The sequence below is a fragment of the Nomascus leucogenys genome, chromosome 17 (assembly GCF_006542625.1).
Source record: "Nomascus leucogenys isolate Asia chromosome 17, Asia_NLE_v1, whole genome shotgun sequence".
NCBI classification, from domain to species: domain Eukaryota; kingdom Metazoa; phylum Chordata; class Mammalia; order Primates; family Hylobatidae; genus Nomascus; species Nomascus leucogenys.
Window position 1 is genome coordinate 17,881,629 of NC_044397.1, and position 17,541 is coordinate 17,899,169.

Below are 17,541 nucleotides of genomic sequence, written 5' to 3' on the forward strand. Positions count from 1 at the left end.
CACCTGTAGTCCCAGCTACTTAGGAGGCTGAGGGAAGAGGATCAACTGAGCTCAGAAGTTGAAGGCTGCAGTGAGCTATGGTTGCGCCACTGCACTCCAGCCTGGGCAACTGAATGAGACCCCAACTCAAAAAAGTGCTGTTCTAGAAACAGAGGTACTAAGGTGAGCAACTTGGGGTAAGGGCTATCTTTTCATGGCACTTATTTGCTAACAAGGGAAAACTGACAGTAACTCAGTAAAGAAATGCATATGCAGAAAATAGCAAGTGGTTATGAAAATGAAGTAAGGTTCCATGATAGAGAGAAACTGGGGGGCTCTCAGGGCCTCCCTGAGAGTGTGCATTTTAATTATTACAACCAACTGCCTCAAAACCAGTGGCCACTAGTCACAAGGGGGAGCTCTGAGAGAAAGTATGAATAAATTTCTAAGAGGCAAACCATCATCATTAGAAATACAATTTGAAGAGCATACTACTAAGAATGGAATCCTTGTGGCCTGCAACAGTTAATCCAGCTTCCAAAAGCAGCTCTTTGCTACTGTTATAATAATTTACACACTGGGACAGTCTACCTCCATAATCTTTTTAAGTATTGGGACTTCATTTTTTAAAAGATATTATATTATGTGGCAGTTGCATATTTATGACTCAAAAGAATAATTGGCTTGAATTCACCAGATGGTATAAAAGCCCAATTTAACAATCTTTTGAGTGGAATTAAAGCTCTGTTCTTTTCAATGGACTTGGTAAAAACTGCTAATCAACCAGCCTTCCAGTCAAGGTATATAGTCACACATAATAATTTGACAAAATACACCATTAGGAAAGTGATTTTGCAGAAAGAAGCTGTATTACTTATCAATGCTCCATACTTTGATGTTTAGTATTGAAATAACATCTCCAGAGAATCTAGACCTATGGACAGATCACACACTTCTTGCCATTACTGAATTTGCAGAAATAGTACTGAAGTATTCTGCTACATTTTTATATTTGCATTTTTTTGAAACTTTTTTTCACTTTTTTTTTTTTTTTTGAGATGGAGTCTCACTCTGTTGCCAGCAGGAGTACAGTGGCGTGATCTCAGCTCACTGCAACCTTTGACTGCCTGGTTCGAGTGAGTTTCCTGCCTCAGCCTCCCAAGTAGCTGCGATTACAGGCACGTGCCACCACGCCCAGCTAATTTTTTTATTTTTAGTAGAGACAGGGTTTCACCGTGTTGGCAGGATGGTCTTGATCTCCTGACCTCGTGATCCACCTGCCCCAGCCTCCCAAAGTGCTAAGATTACAGGCATGAGCCACCGCACCTGGCCTCATCTGTATTTTTAATGTAAACTAGATTTTATAGCTGTAAGTCGAAAAGAAAAAAAAGTAGCAGGTAATGGGTATATTATACACTATTTGGATGATGGTTACACCAGACTTTACCACAACATACTGTATTTATGTAACAAAATTACACTTTTAGTCCTTACATTTATGCCAAAAAAGTGGCAGGATCACAAATTCACACATGGTTAATGTGCCCCTCCAACAGTCAATTATTTTCTATGACTAACCTGAGGATCTTTATAGACTCTGAGTAATGGAAATGCATGGGTTTTTCCATTTAACAATATATTTCATGGATTAGAAGAATCAATATCGTGAAAATGGCCATACTGCCCAAGGTAATTTATAGATTCAATGCCATCCCCATCAAGCTACCAATGACTTTCTTCACAGAATTGGAAAAAACTACTTTAAAGTTCATATCGAACCAAAAAAGAGCCCTCATCGCCAAGTCAATCCTAAGCCAAAAGAACAAAGCTGGAGGCATCACGCTACCTGACTTCAAACTACACTACAAGGCCACAGTAACCAAAACAGCATGGTACTGGTACCACAACAGAGACATAGATCAATGGATCAGAACAGAGCCCTCAGAAATAATGCCGCATATCTACAACTATCTGATCTTTGACAAACCTGACAAAAACAAGCAATGGGATAAGGATTCCCTATTTAATAAATGGTGCTGGGAAAACTGGCTAGCCATATGTAGAAAGCTGAAACTGGATCCCTTCCTTACACCTTATACAAAAATTAATTCAAGATGGATTAAAGACTTACATGTTAGACCTAAAACCATAAAAACCCTAGAAGAAAACCTAGGCAATACCATTCAGGACATAGGCATGGGCAAGGACTTCATGTCTAAAACACCAAAAGCAATGGCAACAAAAGCCAAAATTGACAAATGGGACCTAATTAGATCTAAAGAGCTTCTGCACAGCAAAAGAAACTACCATCAGAGTGAACAGGCAACCTACAAAATGGGAGAAAATTTTTGCAACCTACTCATCTGACAAAGGGCTAATATCCAGAATCTACAATGAACTCAAGCAAATTTACAAGAAAAAAACAAACAACCCCATCAAAAAGTGGGAGAAAGACATGAACAGACACTTCTCAAAAGAAGACATTTACGCAGCCAAAAAACACATGAAAAAATGCTCATCATCACTGGCCATCAGAGAAATGCAAATCAAAACCACAATGAGATACCATCTCACACCAGTTAGAATGGCCATCATTAAAAAGTCAGGAAACAACAGGTGCTGGAGAGGATGTGGAGAAATAGGAACACTTTTACACTGTTGGTGGGACTGTAAACTAGTTCAACCATTGTGGAAGTCAGTGTGGCGATTCCTCAGGGATCTAGAACTAGAAATGCCATTTGACCCAGCCATCCCCTTACTGGGTATATACCCAAAGGACTATAAATCATGCCACTGTAAAGACACATGCACACGTATGTTTATTGCAGCACTATTCACAATAGCAAAGACTTGGAACCAACCCAGATGTCCAACAACGATAGACTGGATTAAGAAAATGTGGCTCATATACACCATGGAATACTATGCAGCCATAAAAAATGATGAGTTCATGTCCTTTGTAGGGACATGGATGAAACTGGAAACCATCATTCTCAGTAAACTATCGCAAGGACAAAAAACCAAGCACCGCATGTTCTCACTCATAGGTGGGAATTGAACAATGAGAACTCATGGACACAGGAAGGGGAACATCAGACTCCGGGGACAGTTGTGGGGTGGGGGTGCGGGGAGGGATAGCATTAGGAGATATACCTAATGCTAAATGACGAGTTAATGGGTGCAGCACACCAACATGGCACATGGATATATATGTAACAAACCTGCACATTGTGCACATGTACCCTAAAAATTAAAGTATAATAATAATAATAATAATAAACAATATATTGGGCTATTACAGTTACAACAGTCTTCTTTCGGGTTAAATATTTCTTCTCTTGAAGGGTCCACTCCTTATTAAAGATAAGATTAAACTGAATGTTTACTTAAACATTCAGTCTTTTGGAGTTTCTTTACTCTTCTCAAAATGGTGGTTGGATATATAAGAACTTTGCTGTGTCCTGGTAGTGTTGAGGGGAGAAGGTGATAACTTACTGTGGATGTATGTTAGCTAGTGTCCACTGAGAACAGCTGTCTGGCCTCACTGCTGGGAATTCTGCTGGCATCTGCTGTGAAGTCTGCAGTTGCTTTAATCTGTAGTCTGTTCTCTTTGATTTGGCCTCATTCTGGCTGTCCTTGGTGCTGTCTTATCTCTTAAGAACTGGCTGTGTCTCCTGTTGAATTCCCTATCTGGACACTGCAGTTCTTGGCTACCAGGCAGTCACTTCACCCCTGCAGTGGTGAGATCCTGTTAGCTACTATTAGCTACTCTTTTCATCCAGAAAGGTGAAATGCCATAGCAAACAATCCCACAGTCTTGGTGGATTAACACAGCAAAGGTTTATTTCTCACCCACACCTGCATGGGCTGGCAAGAGGACTTTGCTCTATTCAATCATTCATGGGTCCATGCTCCTCCTATATAGCCAGCCCTCTGTCTCCTAAAGCCTGGAGTCCTCCATGGGCCTCCAATCTGTGGCTGACAGAGGATGTTAACTTGAGACCCATCTTTGATTCATTATAGAGTTTCCACAGGCTGTTGAAATACATCCTCTAAGTCAACAGTCTTCAAACTGGGGACATATGCCTAAGGAATGCAGGAGCATGGGTATTTAAGAAACTTAATTTCCAGAATCTTCATGTATATTTTTTCTTAAAACTGATTTGCCTGAGAGCACCCCTGGTTCTTCTTCCCCACCTCTCTTAACACAAATGCCTTTCTCTACCATTAAAAAGAAAAAGAATGCCTTTCTCTACCTTTAAAAAGAAAAAGAAAAAGAAATGGCTTTCATTTCAGATCTTCCTATGGGAAAATCCTCCATGGCTCCAAAGAAAAATATTCAAAGTATTGATATCAGTGAAGCTTCTTTTAATAAAGAAATCATAAACTCATTCTGTAGATTCTCAGGTCTTTCTCTGTGTTAGGACATTTTTCTGTTAAAGTTGAAGCGATGACTTAGAAATGAGTTATTTTGCCCCATGTTCATATATTCTGAATTAATATGTATTATACAGTGCAACAGCTGGAGTGATAACTACTTTCATTTGAAAATTTATCTCATCTATTTCCTGACTATTGTCAGAGAACAAGCTATAGAAAAAGTCTGGTGAAAGCAAAGTGAAGCATGTGTTGCCAAGAACCTAACATCTTATGTTATCCAGAAGAAAGTCCCAAGGCTTGATTTATCTTAGATTTCTATGTGAGTTGTGAGGATGAGTATTAACAAGCTTATCTGAACTGAAAAATGAATTCAGACCTTTTCTGAACTTTTTTTTATTTGGCTCATTGGTTTGACAACAAGGATTGACTTTACCCATTAAGTTTTATGATGAACATTTTGTATTAATTGAATGAACTAAATCTGCTGCTCTTGTATTCTGATTAAAGCTTGTAATAGGATAAAGGCATTTTAATAGAAAAATAGTACTGACCGAACTATAATGAAGTGATATTTTACTTTTCCTAGCCTTCATTTGTATATCAGGTAAAGCAAGGTGCCTGTAAGTGAAAGAGTAACAGGCATAATGAACAGTTATTTGAAGAGTCTTAGTAAAGCCTTTTAATTTTACTTGTAGGAAATTGACATGAATCATTCTAATGACTGGGTAACAAATCACTTTGTAAGTAGGGTGTTTCCAGTTCTATGCTTTAAGAAAAACTGAAGGAGAACATAATCAAGCAGTTGGTTGATATAGAAAATAATTTTTAATGTAGAATCACTGATTTTTTTGGCACCTATGAGAAAGGAATTCAAATAATAGAGGGATATTGTTATAACAAACCTCCTTTTATTCCCATCTACTTATTTACATGAACAAAGTTTCTATGTTAGGATAAGTTAGAGTATGCTGTGGAAACAGACCCTGTAATACTAGTGGTTAAAAACAAAACTCAGAAGTTAATTTATTGATCATGGCGAAGCCTGCTATGGTCAGGACACTTGCCTCCAAGCAATAACTCACAGATCCAGGCTGTGTCCTACCTCCAGAACATGGGGCTTCCACTGCTGCTATGGCACTAGAGAACTGTGAAGTTCCCAGGTTTAGGAAGAAACACGTGGCACTTCCACTCGCATGTCATTGGCTGGAAGTAGTCACATGACCTAACCTAACTGAAAGGAAGTCCAGGAAGTCTTCCCTTTTGTGTGCTCAGGAAAGAGGATAATGGGCTACAGATAGCACCAGCAATTGCTACCAGAGTTTCCCAGCATGTATAGCTACAAAAAAAGAAAAGAGAGAACAGAATTGATGCTGAACCTTGATTTATACTAGCAGCTTTTAATACTAATTAATTTTTATCTATGATATATCCATTTCATTAAGAGATCCATTTGCTATCATTTTAGTTTGACATATACTATCTTATTTTAATCTTTGTAACATATTTATTTTGTTCTGATCAATTGTATACTAACAATAATTGAAATGACAACTCAATATAGAAGAAAATGTATAATACTTAGAGCCTATATTCACAGGGACTTCTTAAAAAATAATTTTAGGCCAGGTGCGGTGGCTCACGCCAGTAATCCCAGCACTTTGGGAGGCCGAGGCGGGTGGATCACGAGGTCAGGAGATCGAGACCATCCTGGCTAACAAGGTGAAACCCCGTGTCTACTAAAAATACAAAAAAATTAGCCGTGTGTTGTGGCGGGCGCCTGTATTCCCAGCTACTCGGGAGACTGAGGCAGGAGAATGGCGTGAACCCGGAAGTCGGAGTTTACAGTGAGCCGAGATGGCGCCACTGCACTCCAGCCTGAGCGACAGAGTGAGACTCTGTCTCAAAAAAAAAAAAAATTAATTTATATATATGTTTTTACTGCAGGAAAGTATGACAAGTTAATGAATAAAATATTTCACAAATTATATTTCATTAGGATAAAATTCTGTGGGGGAGTTGGAACGGAAATACAAGATTGAAAGAAAGTAATATCTCTGATTGCTGAAGAGGTTATTTGTGTGTATTTCTATTTTTAAATAGATTATGATAGAATTCAAATTGTTGTAGTATCTCCAGTCAAAGGAACTTAGGCTTCTTGAGAAAGTGGTTGATTGCAGGTCTAAGGCAGGAAAATACAAGATGAAACTGGAATATCTTGTGATGGCAGAAAATAAGGAGGTGCTCACAAAAAGATGGGAAATGTCTGAAGGGTACAGGAACCAACCTGAAGGAGCTCTCCAGTGGGAAATGTTGGAACAATTTGAACAAAAAATAAAAAATTATAATATTGGATTATAACCCACGCAATAAATATCTGTGTCCATACTGATGTAAACAATTGAATGAGTGAATGAATGAATGAAAAGAAGAAACAGTTCTTCTCCCCAGTAAATTCCAATTAATAAATGTAGAAGAAATGGGAGAAACAAAAATCACTATCAGGAAAACACAACAGTAATAATTGTTGGCAAGACCTACCAGTTGGTGCAAAAGTTAGTGGGTGACTGTTTGAGGAAAAACAGAATATTTGCATAACCTTAAGAGTATTTCCCCCAAAATAATCACTAATTACAAAGGGAAAGTAATAACTTTACAGTAGAGAAACTTCTTTAATCAAGGGATCAAGGTTAACAGAAGCAGTAATAAGCCACATCAGCATCATGTACCACCGGTATGGCATTGAGAAGGGCACATGACTTCTTTGGTATCCTCCCCAAAATGCATAATCTCAATCATGAAAAAACATTAGACAAATCCAAGTTGAGGGACATTCCACAAGATAAATGATCACTTCGAAAGTGTCCAGGTCATGAAAGATAAGGAAAGATTGAGGAAACGTCAAGGATTTGAGGACACTAAAGAGATGACAACTACGTGCAAGTTGAAATCCTCAAATGGATCATGGAACAGAAAATGGTCATTATGGGAAAATGGGAAAGTAAAATAAAGTCTGTGGTTTAATTAATAGTATTGTACCAGTATTCGTTTCTTTGTTTTGATGATTATACCATGGTTTTATGAGATGTACCATTAGAAGAAGCTGAAGGAGGCTGTACAGGAACTCTCTGGACTAAGTTGGCAATTTTTCTGTAAACCTAAAATTATTTCAATATAAAAAGTTAACATTTTGCTATGATATTAGACACCACCGGATATATTAAAAGGGTGATAAGGCACTTTTATTTTTACATGTCATTATTTATAATATTCTGAAAATTGCATCCTAATTATAAAAAATTTTGGCTGTCAACTTAGAAATTCGTGAAGCAATATGCCTTCTTTCACAATTCTTTTAACAATTTTGTATGCTAGCCAAAAAGTTTGAGGACCACTGCTATATGACATTTTTTCTCTCCTGTCTCAGATAAGAAGCAGGGCAAAACCCTGTGTGTCTCCAACTTACCTAACACACCATCCGCTGTAGGATTAGGACCCAGACACGTGTAGCTGCAGGCCATGCTGACTTCCATCTGCTCTCTTTTCTCTGCATTCTTCTTTTGTGTCACTTCCCTGTCTTGTCAGTACTTGTAATTCTCATACTCCTGCTCTCCCCTACAACCTCATGCCTTAGTATTAATAGGGTATGGCAGGGAAAAACTCACTTAGTTTCCATTTTGTTCTTGGAGAAGAAAAATTTGGAGACATTTCCAAAATGGCATGTACATCATAATTCTTATTGACAACATTTATAAGAAACTTTGACTGTAGTGATTATCAAGATACATGCTTCGAATATTTATTCCGTCTTTCCCCACCTTTCAAAATAAGGATTTAGAGCAGGAGTTGGCAGGGCCAAATCCAGCCTGCAGCCTATTTTGGAAATAAAGTTGTTGGGACGCTGCCATCCCCATTCACTCACGTACTATGCATGACTGCTTTCATGCTTCCATGACAGAGCCGAGTGGTTGCAACAGAGACCGAATGGCCTGCAACGCCTAAAATATTTACTTTCTGGACCTTTACAGGAAGTTTGCCAACCCCTGATTTAGGAAGTGAAAACCTAAATGGGGAAGTCTTACATACTTTAACGTATCTTAGCAAGCACTGCTTTGTTAATGTATATGGACAGCACTTAAAATATATCAATAAACAATTCTGATCAGTAAACATTTATTTAGAGCCTATTGTGGCCCAGAGAGTGTCCTGTGCTCAGAGGCATAAATACCAATAACACCCCATCTCTCCCCTCATGGAACTCAGTCTCGGGGGAGAGGAATATGTAAATGATAAGTGCAATGCAATGTGACACAAATAAAATCAAGAGGAAGAGAATCAGAAAAAAAAGGAAAGGGAACTGATTAATTCTGTCAGAAGTAGAGAAAGGCTTAACAAGATAAATGATATGTATTAAGTTGTAGGAAATGTTAGAGAAACAGCTTTCTTTAGTATTTTTTGAGTTAGAAAGCAAGTTTTTAGCTTGGGGTCAGAATATTTTTAGAGAAAAATTTTAAAATATGCCTAAATCTGAAATTCTGGATTTAAAAAAGTGAAAATCTGCATGTGCCTCTTACACCTAATGACGAATTCTAATTGCAGAAGAATGCCAATAACTAAAACCACAAAATGAACCCTATGTATACTGGTGACCTTCTTTACTCAGAATTAATTAACACAAGCACTTGTTTCTTGCAGAGCACTTTGCTGTAATTTAGAACAAATTAAGGGAAAAAATCATTCAAGTGCTGTTTTCTTCACACCATGAAGTAGGCGTGATGGACCAAAGTTAACTCATTTAAAATATTATCATCCATTTCTTGTAATTATGAATAGCAATACCATCTTTTTTCTTCAAAAAAAAAAAAAAGACATCCTGTTCTATGCTATTTTCAACTTGTTTCCTGTGCTTCTATTTATTAATGGAAATTGATTTTTCAAGATTAATGTAAAATGTGTTTCTGTTTCTCCCATTAAGTCTCTTATTTATATTAGATTCAATGTATATGTTCCTGGATATTTTTCAAATAAATATATTTTTAATATAATACAGCAAATTGCAAATTGTTAAAGGATCATTTGTAATGTTTTCTCTTGGCCCTCCCTAGCCCTGAAACTGTGGCTTTATTATTGTCTTCACACAGTTGTTTGTGAATTAACTTGAGCTCCTTGAGTTCCTACTTCTAAGAGATTATTTCAACTTTACTCTTTACCTTCTTAGTATACAGAGCTTGGTAAGAGCTGGAAACCCAACTCACAGATTTAGGAAACAGTGGGTTCTTGTCCCTGTGGACATCAGAGCTGGGGGGAGGGAGAGATAGAGAACCCGAAGGCAGAACAAGGAAAAACTCAAAGAAAGGAATGGGGAGGAATGGAAACATAACAGGAAATGTTGCCTCAGCGAGTCACCAAGGGCTTTGGAGTTCCTGGCCCAAAATGTGGTTCTGTGCAGGCTGAGGACAAACTTCAAGACAGAGCATGCCTTAATCAATGTGCTAAGCCACTCCACTGGCTCGGGCAGCCCTTAAGCAAGGGCTCTTCTGATCAGACAAGGAATTGTTTCCTTCCCTTTTACTCCAGATGACACCTAAAGGTGCAAAAGAAAACCATCTCTGCACACTACCAAACAGAGGGTGCGTGAATGAAGCAGAACCTCCTGACCACAGGCAAGGACTGGAGAGCTTGGTGAAACTGGTGCTCAAGGTAGAAATTCCCTGCGATTGCTGCTGTAACTTATACTAAACATCCCAAGCGAAGTGAAGGGAGAAAAGAGAGATATTAAGCAAGAAGGCCTACTTGTTTATGCATTGCTTTAGAAGATAATCTGTAATTGCATATTAATAAGTAAAGTTAACTTTACACTTAAATAATAACCTATATTTGTTACTGCATTTGAATCACTCTTATCTGACTTAGTTGGTCAGGAAATCAAAAAAGTCAGTTAAAGGAAGGAATTGTAAGAATTGTTTTAATATTAGTTTAAACATTTTATTTTCTATTAGAACACATAAACATATATTTATCCGCTAATCTTTTGGTGTAGGGACAATGTCATTCCTTTTAATATTCCTTCCTGTTGGTTTTATGCATAAAGCATATCTATAAGGTGTTGTTCACAATCTCCAGTTTTTAGTAAATGAAAATGAAACCCTGTCTCTGCAAAAAATACAAAAAAGTTAGTAGAGTGTGGTGGTGCATGCCTGTAGTACAGCTACTTGGGAGGCTGAGCCTGGGGAGATTGAGATTGCGGTGAGCTGTGATTGCACCACTGCACTCCAGCCTGGGCAACAGAGTGAGACCCTGTCTCAAAAATAAAGATAGTGGTAGAACAATTTGAGTGCAAGCCCTAAATGTGTGTTATTTTCCTCAATATCTGTAGCTGTCTTGCTCAATAATAGCTCACTGCAATGTCAAACTCCTGGACTCTAGCAAGCTTTCTCCCTCAGCCTCCTGAGTAGCTGGGCCCGCAGGCACATACCACCACGCCCAGCTTATTATTTTAAAAAACTTTTGTAGAGACGGGGTCTTGCTCTGTTGCCTAGGCTGTTCTCAAACTCCTGGCCTCAAGTTGTCCTCCCTCCTCACCCTGCCAAAGTGCTAGGATAGTAGGCATGAACCATTGCACTTAGCCCTATTTTATGTTTTACAAACTGTATAATTACAATGTCTAGTACAATTGGCATTAACAGATTTGGGAACAAACACAACCAACTGGTGCTAAGCATATGAGGGAACCCATGGGTGGAGCAGCCTGGACTGCCTTATTTCACAGGTAGCTTGGCTGGTGCCACAGCACAGGTAAGTGGTAAGGTGCGGCTTCAGCTATTCGTGTTTGAGACTTATTCCACGTACAGAAAGTCAGACTTTCCCTCAGAACTGGACTCTGGAATCCACACAGAATAGATCTGAGCATAAATAAGCAAGCAAGAAAGAGAATAGCTCCCCCAGGCCACCTGTCAGATTGGAACTTGATTTAACTTGCCTGAAAAAGGAAATCACAGAGGTGCTGAGGAAGGGGTGGGAAGAAAAACAGTCCCCTGTGGAAGCAGGCTCAGAGACAGGTGTCCTCAGCAGTTTTGGGAGAAGGGACTTGCACTTCTGAAGCCAAGGCTCCTAGGGATATGGCTAAATGATTTCAGGGTTCCAAGGACATCCCAGTGGTGAGGTGGATACATTATTAGGATCTGCTGTAAGCACAACTTCCTTCATTTCATTTCCATGTTCACCAAAAATCTCTAGCTAGGATTTAAGTCCTCCGTGTAGGCATGTCTGGCATTGAGAGACAGTCTGACTCCGACTTTGAGTATATTAGACCCCTAGGAGGATCTAATAATTTCCAAGGCTTTCGGGGGGAACAGGTGGTGTTTGGTTACATGAGTAAGTTTTTTAGTGGTGATTTCTGAGATTTTTTGTGCACCCATCATGCAAGCAGTGTACACTGTAACCAACGTGTAGTCTTTTTTTTTTTTTGAGACAGGCTCTCGCTCTGTCTCCCAGGCTGGAGTGTAGTGGCGCAATCTCTGCTCACTGCATGCTCTGCCTCCTGGGTTCACGCCATTCTCCTACCTCAGCCTCCCAAGTAGCTGGGACTACAGGCGTGTGCCACCATGCCTGGCTAATTTTTTGAATTTTTAGTAGAGACGGGGTTTCACCGTGTTAGCCAGGATGGCTTCGATCTCCTGACCTCGTGATCCACCCACCTTAGCCTCCCAAAGTGCTGGGATTACAGGCATGAGCCACCGCGCCTGGCCACCAATGTGTAGTCTTTTATCCCTCACTTCTCTCCCACCCTTCCCCCTGAGTCCCCAAAGCCCATCATATCATTCTTATGCCTTTGGGTCCTCATAGCTTAGCTCCCACTTATGAGTGAGAACATACGACGTTTGGTTTTCCATTCCTGAGTGACTTCACTTAGAATAATTGTCTCCAATTCCATCCAGGTCACTGCGAATGCCATTATTTCATTCCTTTTTATGGCTGATTAGTATTCATATGTATACATATATATACACACACACACACAAATATATATACATATACATATACACACACATATATATACATATATACATATACATATACAATTTCTTTATCCACTCATTGATTGACGGGCATTGGTCTGGTCCCACATTTTTGCAATTGCGAATTGTGCTGCTATGAACATGCGTGTACAAGTTACCTTTTTTGTATAAGGTCATCTTTTCCTCTGGGTAGACAGCCAGTAGTGGGATTGCTGGATCGAATGGTAGTTCTACCTTTAGTTCTTAAAGGAATCTCCACACTGTTTTCCATAGTGGTTGTACTAGTTTACATTCCCAGCAGCAGTGTAAAAGTGTTCCCTTTTCACCACATCCACACTAACATCTGTTTTTTTATATTTTTTTTGTTGTGGCCATTCTTGCAGGAGTAAAGTGGTATCACATTATGGTTTCAATTTGCGTTTCCCTGATCATCAGTGATGTCGAGCATTTTTTCATATGTTTGTTGGCCATTTGTGTACCTTCTTTTGAGAATTGTGTATTCATGTCCTTAGTCCACTTTTTGGTGGGATTGTTTTTTCCTTGCTAATTTGAGTTCCCTGTCGATTCTGGATGTTAGTCCTTTGTCAGATGTATATATTGTGAAGATTTTCTCCCACTCCGTAGGTTGTCTGTTTACTCTGCTGATTGTTTCTTTTGCTGTGCAGAAGCTCTTTAGTTTAATTAAGTCTTATCTATTTATCTTTGTTTTTGTTGCATTTGCTTTTGGGTTCTTGGTTATGAAGTCTTTGCCTAAGCCAACGTCTGGAAGGGTTTTTCCAATGTTATCTTCTAGAATGTTTATGGTTTCAAGTCTTAGATGTAAGTCCTTGATTAATCTTGAGTTGATTTTTTGTATAAGGTGAGAGATGAGGATCCAGTTTCATTCTTCTACATGTGGCTTGCCAATTGTCCCTGAACCATTTGTTGAGTAGAGTGTCCTTTCCCCACTTTATGTTTTTGTTTGCTTTGTTGAAGATCAGTTGGCTGTAAGTATTTGGCTTTATTTCTGAGATCTCTGTTCTGTTCCATTGGTCTATGTGACTATTTTTATACCAGTACCATGCTGTTTTGGTGACTATGGTCTAATAGTTTGAAGTCAGATAATGGGGTGCTTCCAGATTTGTTCTTTTTGCTTAGTCTTGCTTTGGCTATGTGGGTTCTTTTTTGGTTCCATATGAATTTTAGGATTTTTTTCTAGTTCTGTGAAGAATGATGGTAGTATTTTGATGGGAAATGCATTGAATTTGTAGATTGCTCTTGGCAGTATGGTCATTTTCACAATATTGATTCTACCTATCCATGAACATGGTATGTGTTCCCATTCGTTTGTGTCATGTATGTTTTCTTTCAGCAGTGTTTTATAGCTTTCCTTGTAGAGGTCTTTCACCTCCTTGGTTAGGTATATTCCTAAACATTTTATTTCTCCTTGTAAATTAATAAACTGACATTGTGATGTCCTCCTCAGTCTCATGTATGATTTTGTTTGGGCAGTGGCAGCTCTGGAACATTGCTGTAGGAGGTGCATAGGTGTGGGCAGTCTCATCAGAAAGGGGATCTAGACCTGAGGAACTTGTCATGGTGCAGTGATTCTACAACAGGGACACCAGGCTTTCTTAGATGGCAGAACAGTCATATATTGGCATTACGATATCTACCTCAGCTTTTGCAGTTGTTTAGTTGAGTAAGCCAAAGCATAGCATCCCCTGGTCCAGAAAAGAGTATGTTTCTGTGGCTTGAAACCGGGAACCAGGCCTGGGACATAATGGTCATCTTTAAGTTCCAGTCCATCTCCACACAGCCTTCCTTTTCTTTGAAGACAACTAGGCCACTTCTACGAGCTCTCATCTCTCTTATTACATGATAGTATTTGAGAGATCACAAATCTGTTTCAAGCACAGTTTTACAGATGACAAAAGCAAGACTTAGAAATGTTCTTTGATTTCATCAGTAATACATGGCTAATTTGTGGCAATACATGAGAACTAATCTCATGATTCCCAGTTCTGATCTGGGTGTCTTGCAGTGTGACTGACCCCAGAGCACTGCAAGAAAGGAGGAGGTTAAGAGGAATGTGGCTCATGGTAGACCAGGGATAATGAAAGAGTCTATGCTATCAGACCATAAAATCAGAGAAAGGGAAAGAGGCTTCTCACCTGACTCAGATACCTGGGAAGGTGAGATATAGTTGCATTTATGCACTAGAACCCAAATAGGTCTGTGGAATAGGAAAGAAACCCCAAGGAGAGTTCTGAAAGTGGGGAGTTAAAGGAAGGGAGTACAGAAGGGAGAATCAGGAACCCCAGAGGAGATATACAAAATGCCTGACAAACAATTAAATTCAAAGTTCCCCATTTGATTTTACTGATAGATCTTAGGAATGGCAAAATTTCCCCCTATGGCCCTAGATAGTAGCAAGAAGTGGGTTGCTTCTGTTTTGCTCCATGTTTCTAGCGACTGATGCATTCTTATGAAAAGCTAGTGATTTGCATCCAACCTGATCAAAGATATAAACAAACAGCCCTGCAAGTCACCTAATCACAGGTAAAAGGAGAACTTTAAAAGAGTCTTTTTTCAGTAGTAATAACTGGAAAGTAGAAAAAGGGAACTAGAAAATCACTGAGTTTAGATTCCAATTGGTCACATGGATATCAAATATAAATGCCAAGTCTTTTAGCATCAGTTTTATTCACGCTTCCTCCCTCCCAGTCCTGTATGGATGCTGGCTATTCCTCCAAAGTCACACTCCACCCTTCTTCACCCTGCTCTGTGCCTCAGATGATGTCCCTTTGTGTCCTTGCCCTCTAGTTTCGGTTGGGTCCAGCCCAGTGTGGGGCTGGGAAAGGAGATTTGAAGATGGAAAGTAAGCAAGTTTGGAGGTTTGGGACCCCTTGGCTCCTTCCTTGCCTTGCTGGAACCTAGCACTGGCCACATTCCTCCACCGGGGACACAGTGCCGGTCACCTGCTCCCCTCCATAGCTACAGTGTTTTCCAGATCCAGGAACAGCAAACACACTGCCTCTTCAGGCCTGGGGTGGTGAAGGCTCCCTGCTGCATGGAGCTGGTGGGGGGGAAGGGGTAGTTCATCATCCCTTGTTACTTCCCTTAACCTTCTCACACCTTTATAAATACAGTAGTCCCTTTATTAAATTCTCTCCAGTGACCACTTTGAGTGAGCCACCCACTTCCTGGAGAGCCCTTACTTATACAGCAAGCTTGCAAACATGTGACATGCTTTTGATATTGGAATGGCTCACTATTTAGCCATCTTTTTTTCCCCAGCTTTCCATTTCATTTTTGTGGGAAGCTTTTCCAACACAACAACATAAAATTCCAATTAAACACATGTTCAGCCCTACTAGACTCTGAGAGCAAGCATAGTAAATCATTCCCAAGTAAGCCATTCTTGATCTAAAATAAGAGTGGACACTAAAAAAAAAGGTTATTATAAGCCCAAACTGCTAAATTATACTTTCATGACTGAACACAACTGTAATCCATATTATTATTTTAAATTACACTATAAAAAGCCTTTCCAAAACACAGTGATAATATATTACCAAATTATCAAGGATTCTTTATTAAATCTCTTGAATTTGATTTATAATACACGAGGTAGCTTATCCTTGAGAAAGATCTACTAAAAGGTATACTTAGTCTTAAAGCTAGTGAAATAAAATTTCCCTCTAATCAGCTGCCAGAAAGCTTCTGCTTCAGTGCTTTGTTGATACTGGTGTCAGCAGGACATTAAAAGCTTGAAGCTTTTTACGTTTGATCAAATACCAACATTATGCTGAAGCAGAAGTATTAATTCATAGAGTAAATCTTCCAGAACCTCTCTAGCTCTCCTTCATCCTTCCTCCCCCCACCAAAAAGGTCACATCAAATCAGGGGTTCAGGGACAAAAGAGAGATGGGCATTTTGTCAGTGTTTCATGTACACAAAACCACTCTAGAACCCAAGGGAGAGACAAGCACTAAAATATACTTTTCTGAAAATGCCAATCACGTCTAAGAAAGGGGAAAGTAACTGGTGCTGAAAAATAAGAAGGTGACCTGCTTATTATTCTCATCTTATAATGAGAAATGGAGCACCAGAAAGGGTCAGGAATTTGCCCCAAATTTTCAGCTAGTGTTTGGGGAGCTGGGATCCTTGTCAATCAGGTCATATTACTACAGTCCCTTCCCAAACAAAATCTCTCAACAAAGAAATAGGAAGCCTCCAAGATTAAAGAAAAAATCATTTTTTTCCACAACTTTTTTTTTTTGCTTTGATTCCAGGCCTTCTAAAAGAAAGTATTTATTATGCTGCCAAATTCACAAAAATGCTCAAGGGAACAGATTGAATTTTAAGTGTGTCTCAGAAACCTGCAGGAAAGTGTCAACAATAAAAACAATGTTCTCAGAAGATTATTTATACATAAGAGCCCAAAATGTATTTATATTGACATCTACATAGTTGCTCTAAATGCTAATCTCAGTTATCTTTTACATGGCTCTCTCCCCCTTGTCAATACACACATACTCACACCTACAATGGAGAAGTAATGCGGACACTGTGCGACCTGTAAGATGCCTACCATTGCTGTAACACAATTAAGACATGCAAGATCCTAATTGATTATTTGATTTTTTTTTATAACAGACTGACTTGGAAAATAAGAGTTAGCACCATTGTTTTTAACAGGTATACAGGTGAGAGGAGCTGGAAAATTCATTGCTGACATGGAGAAATACTTGTGTATCGGGAAAAGGGGGCAGATACAAGAAAGATCATTTTGGTTTGTTTGAAAATCACATATCAGAGTGTTGAGGAGACAGAAGTTGTCCACCTTGTGTTGCCCAAGTCCTTATTGCCATAAATGTATTGGACAACGTGGGGCACCACAGGAGTAATATGCCTCAGACCAGAATGGAAATGGAACATACCATGACATACAACCAACTGTTATTCTTAACAAAATATAGGATCTAACCAAATTGTCCATACTGGGGTCTGGAACAGATTTTTCCTGGGAGCAAAAAAAGAACATGACCCCAAATCTACTTCTCATGTTTTTATTTTTTATTTTTTTATTTTTTTGCCCCCCCACCCCCAGACCCCAGAGTAAAAGAAAATTGTTTTCTAGGTGAATGGTCTTTCCTTAGCAGTACTTGCACGGCTTGGCATT

At 39.2% G+C, this 17,541-nt stretch overlaps 1 long non-coding RNA gene across 1 annotated transcript; it reads left to right on the forward strand.

Annotated features, from left to right (window-relative positions):
* The first annotated feature begins 59 nt into the window (after positions 1-59).
* On the forward strand, positions 60-9,401 carry LOC115830912. Its single transcript, XR_004026458.1, has 2 exons — positions 60-162; positions 7,784-9,401. It is a non-coding gene; the product is annotated as an uncharacterized LOC115830912 (long non-coding RNA).
* The last annotated feature ends 8,140 nt before the right edge of the window (positions 9,402-17,541 follow it).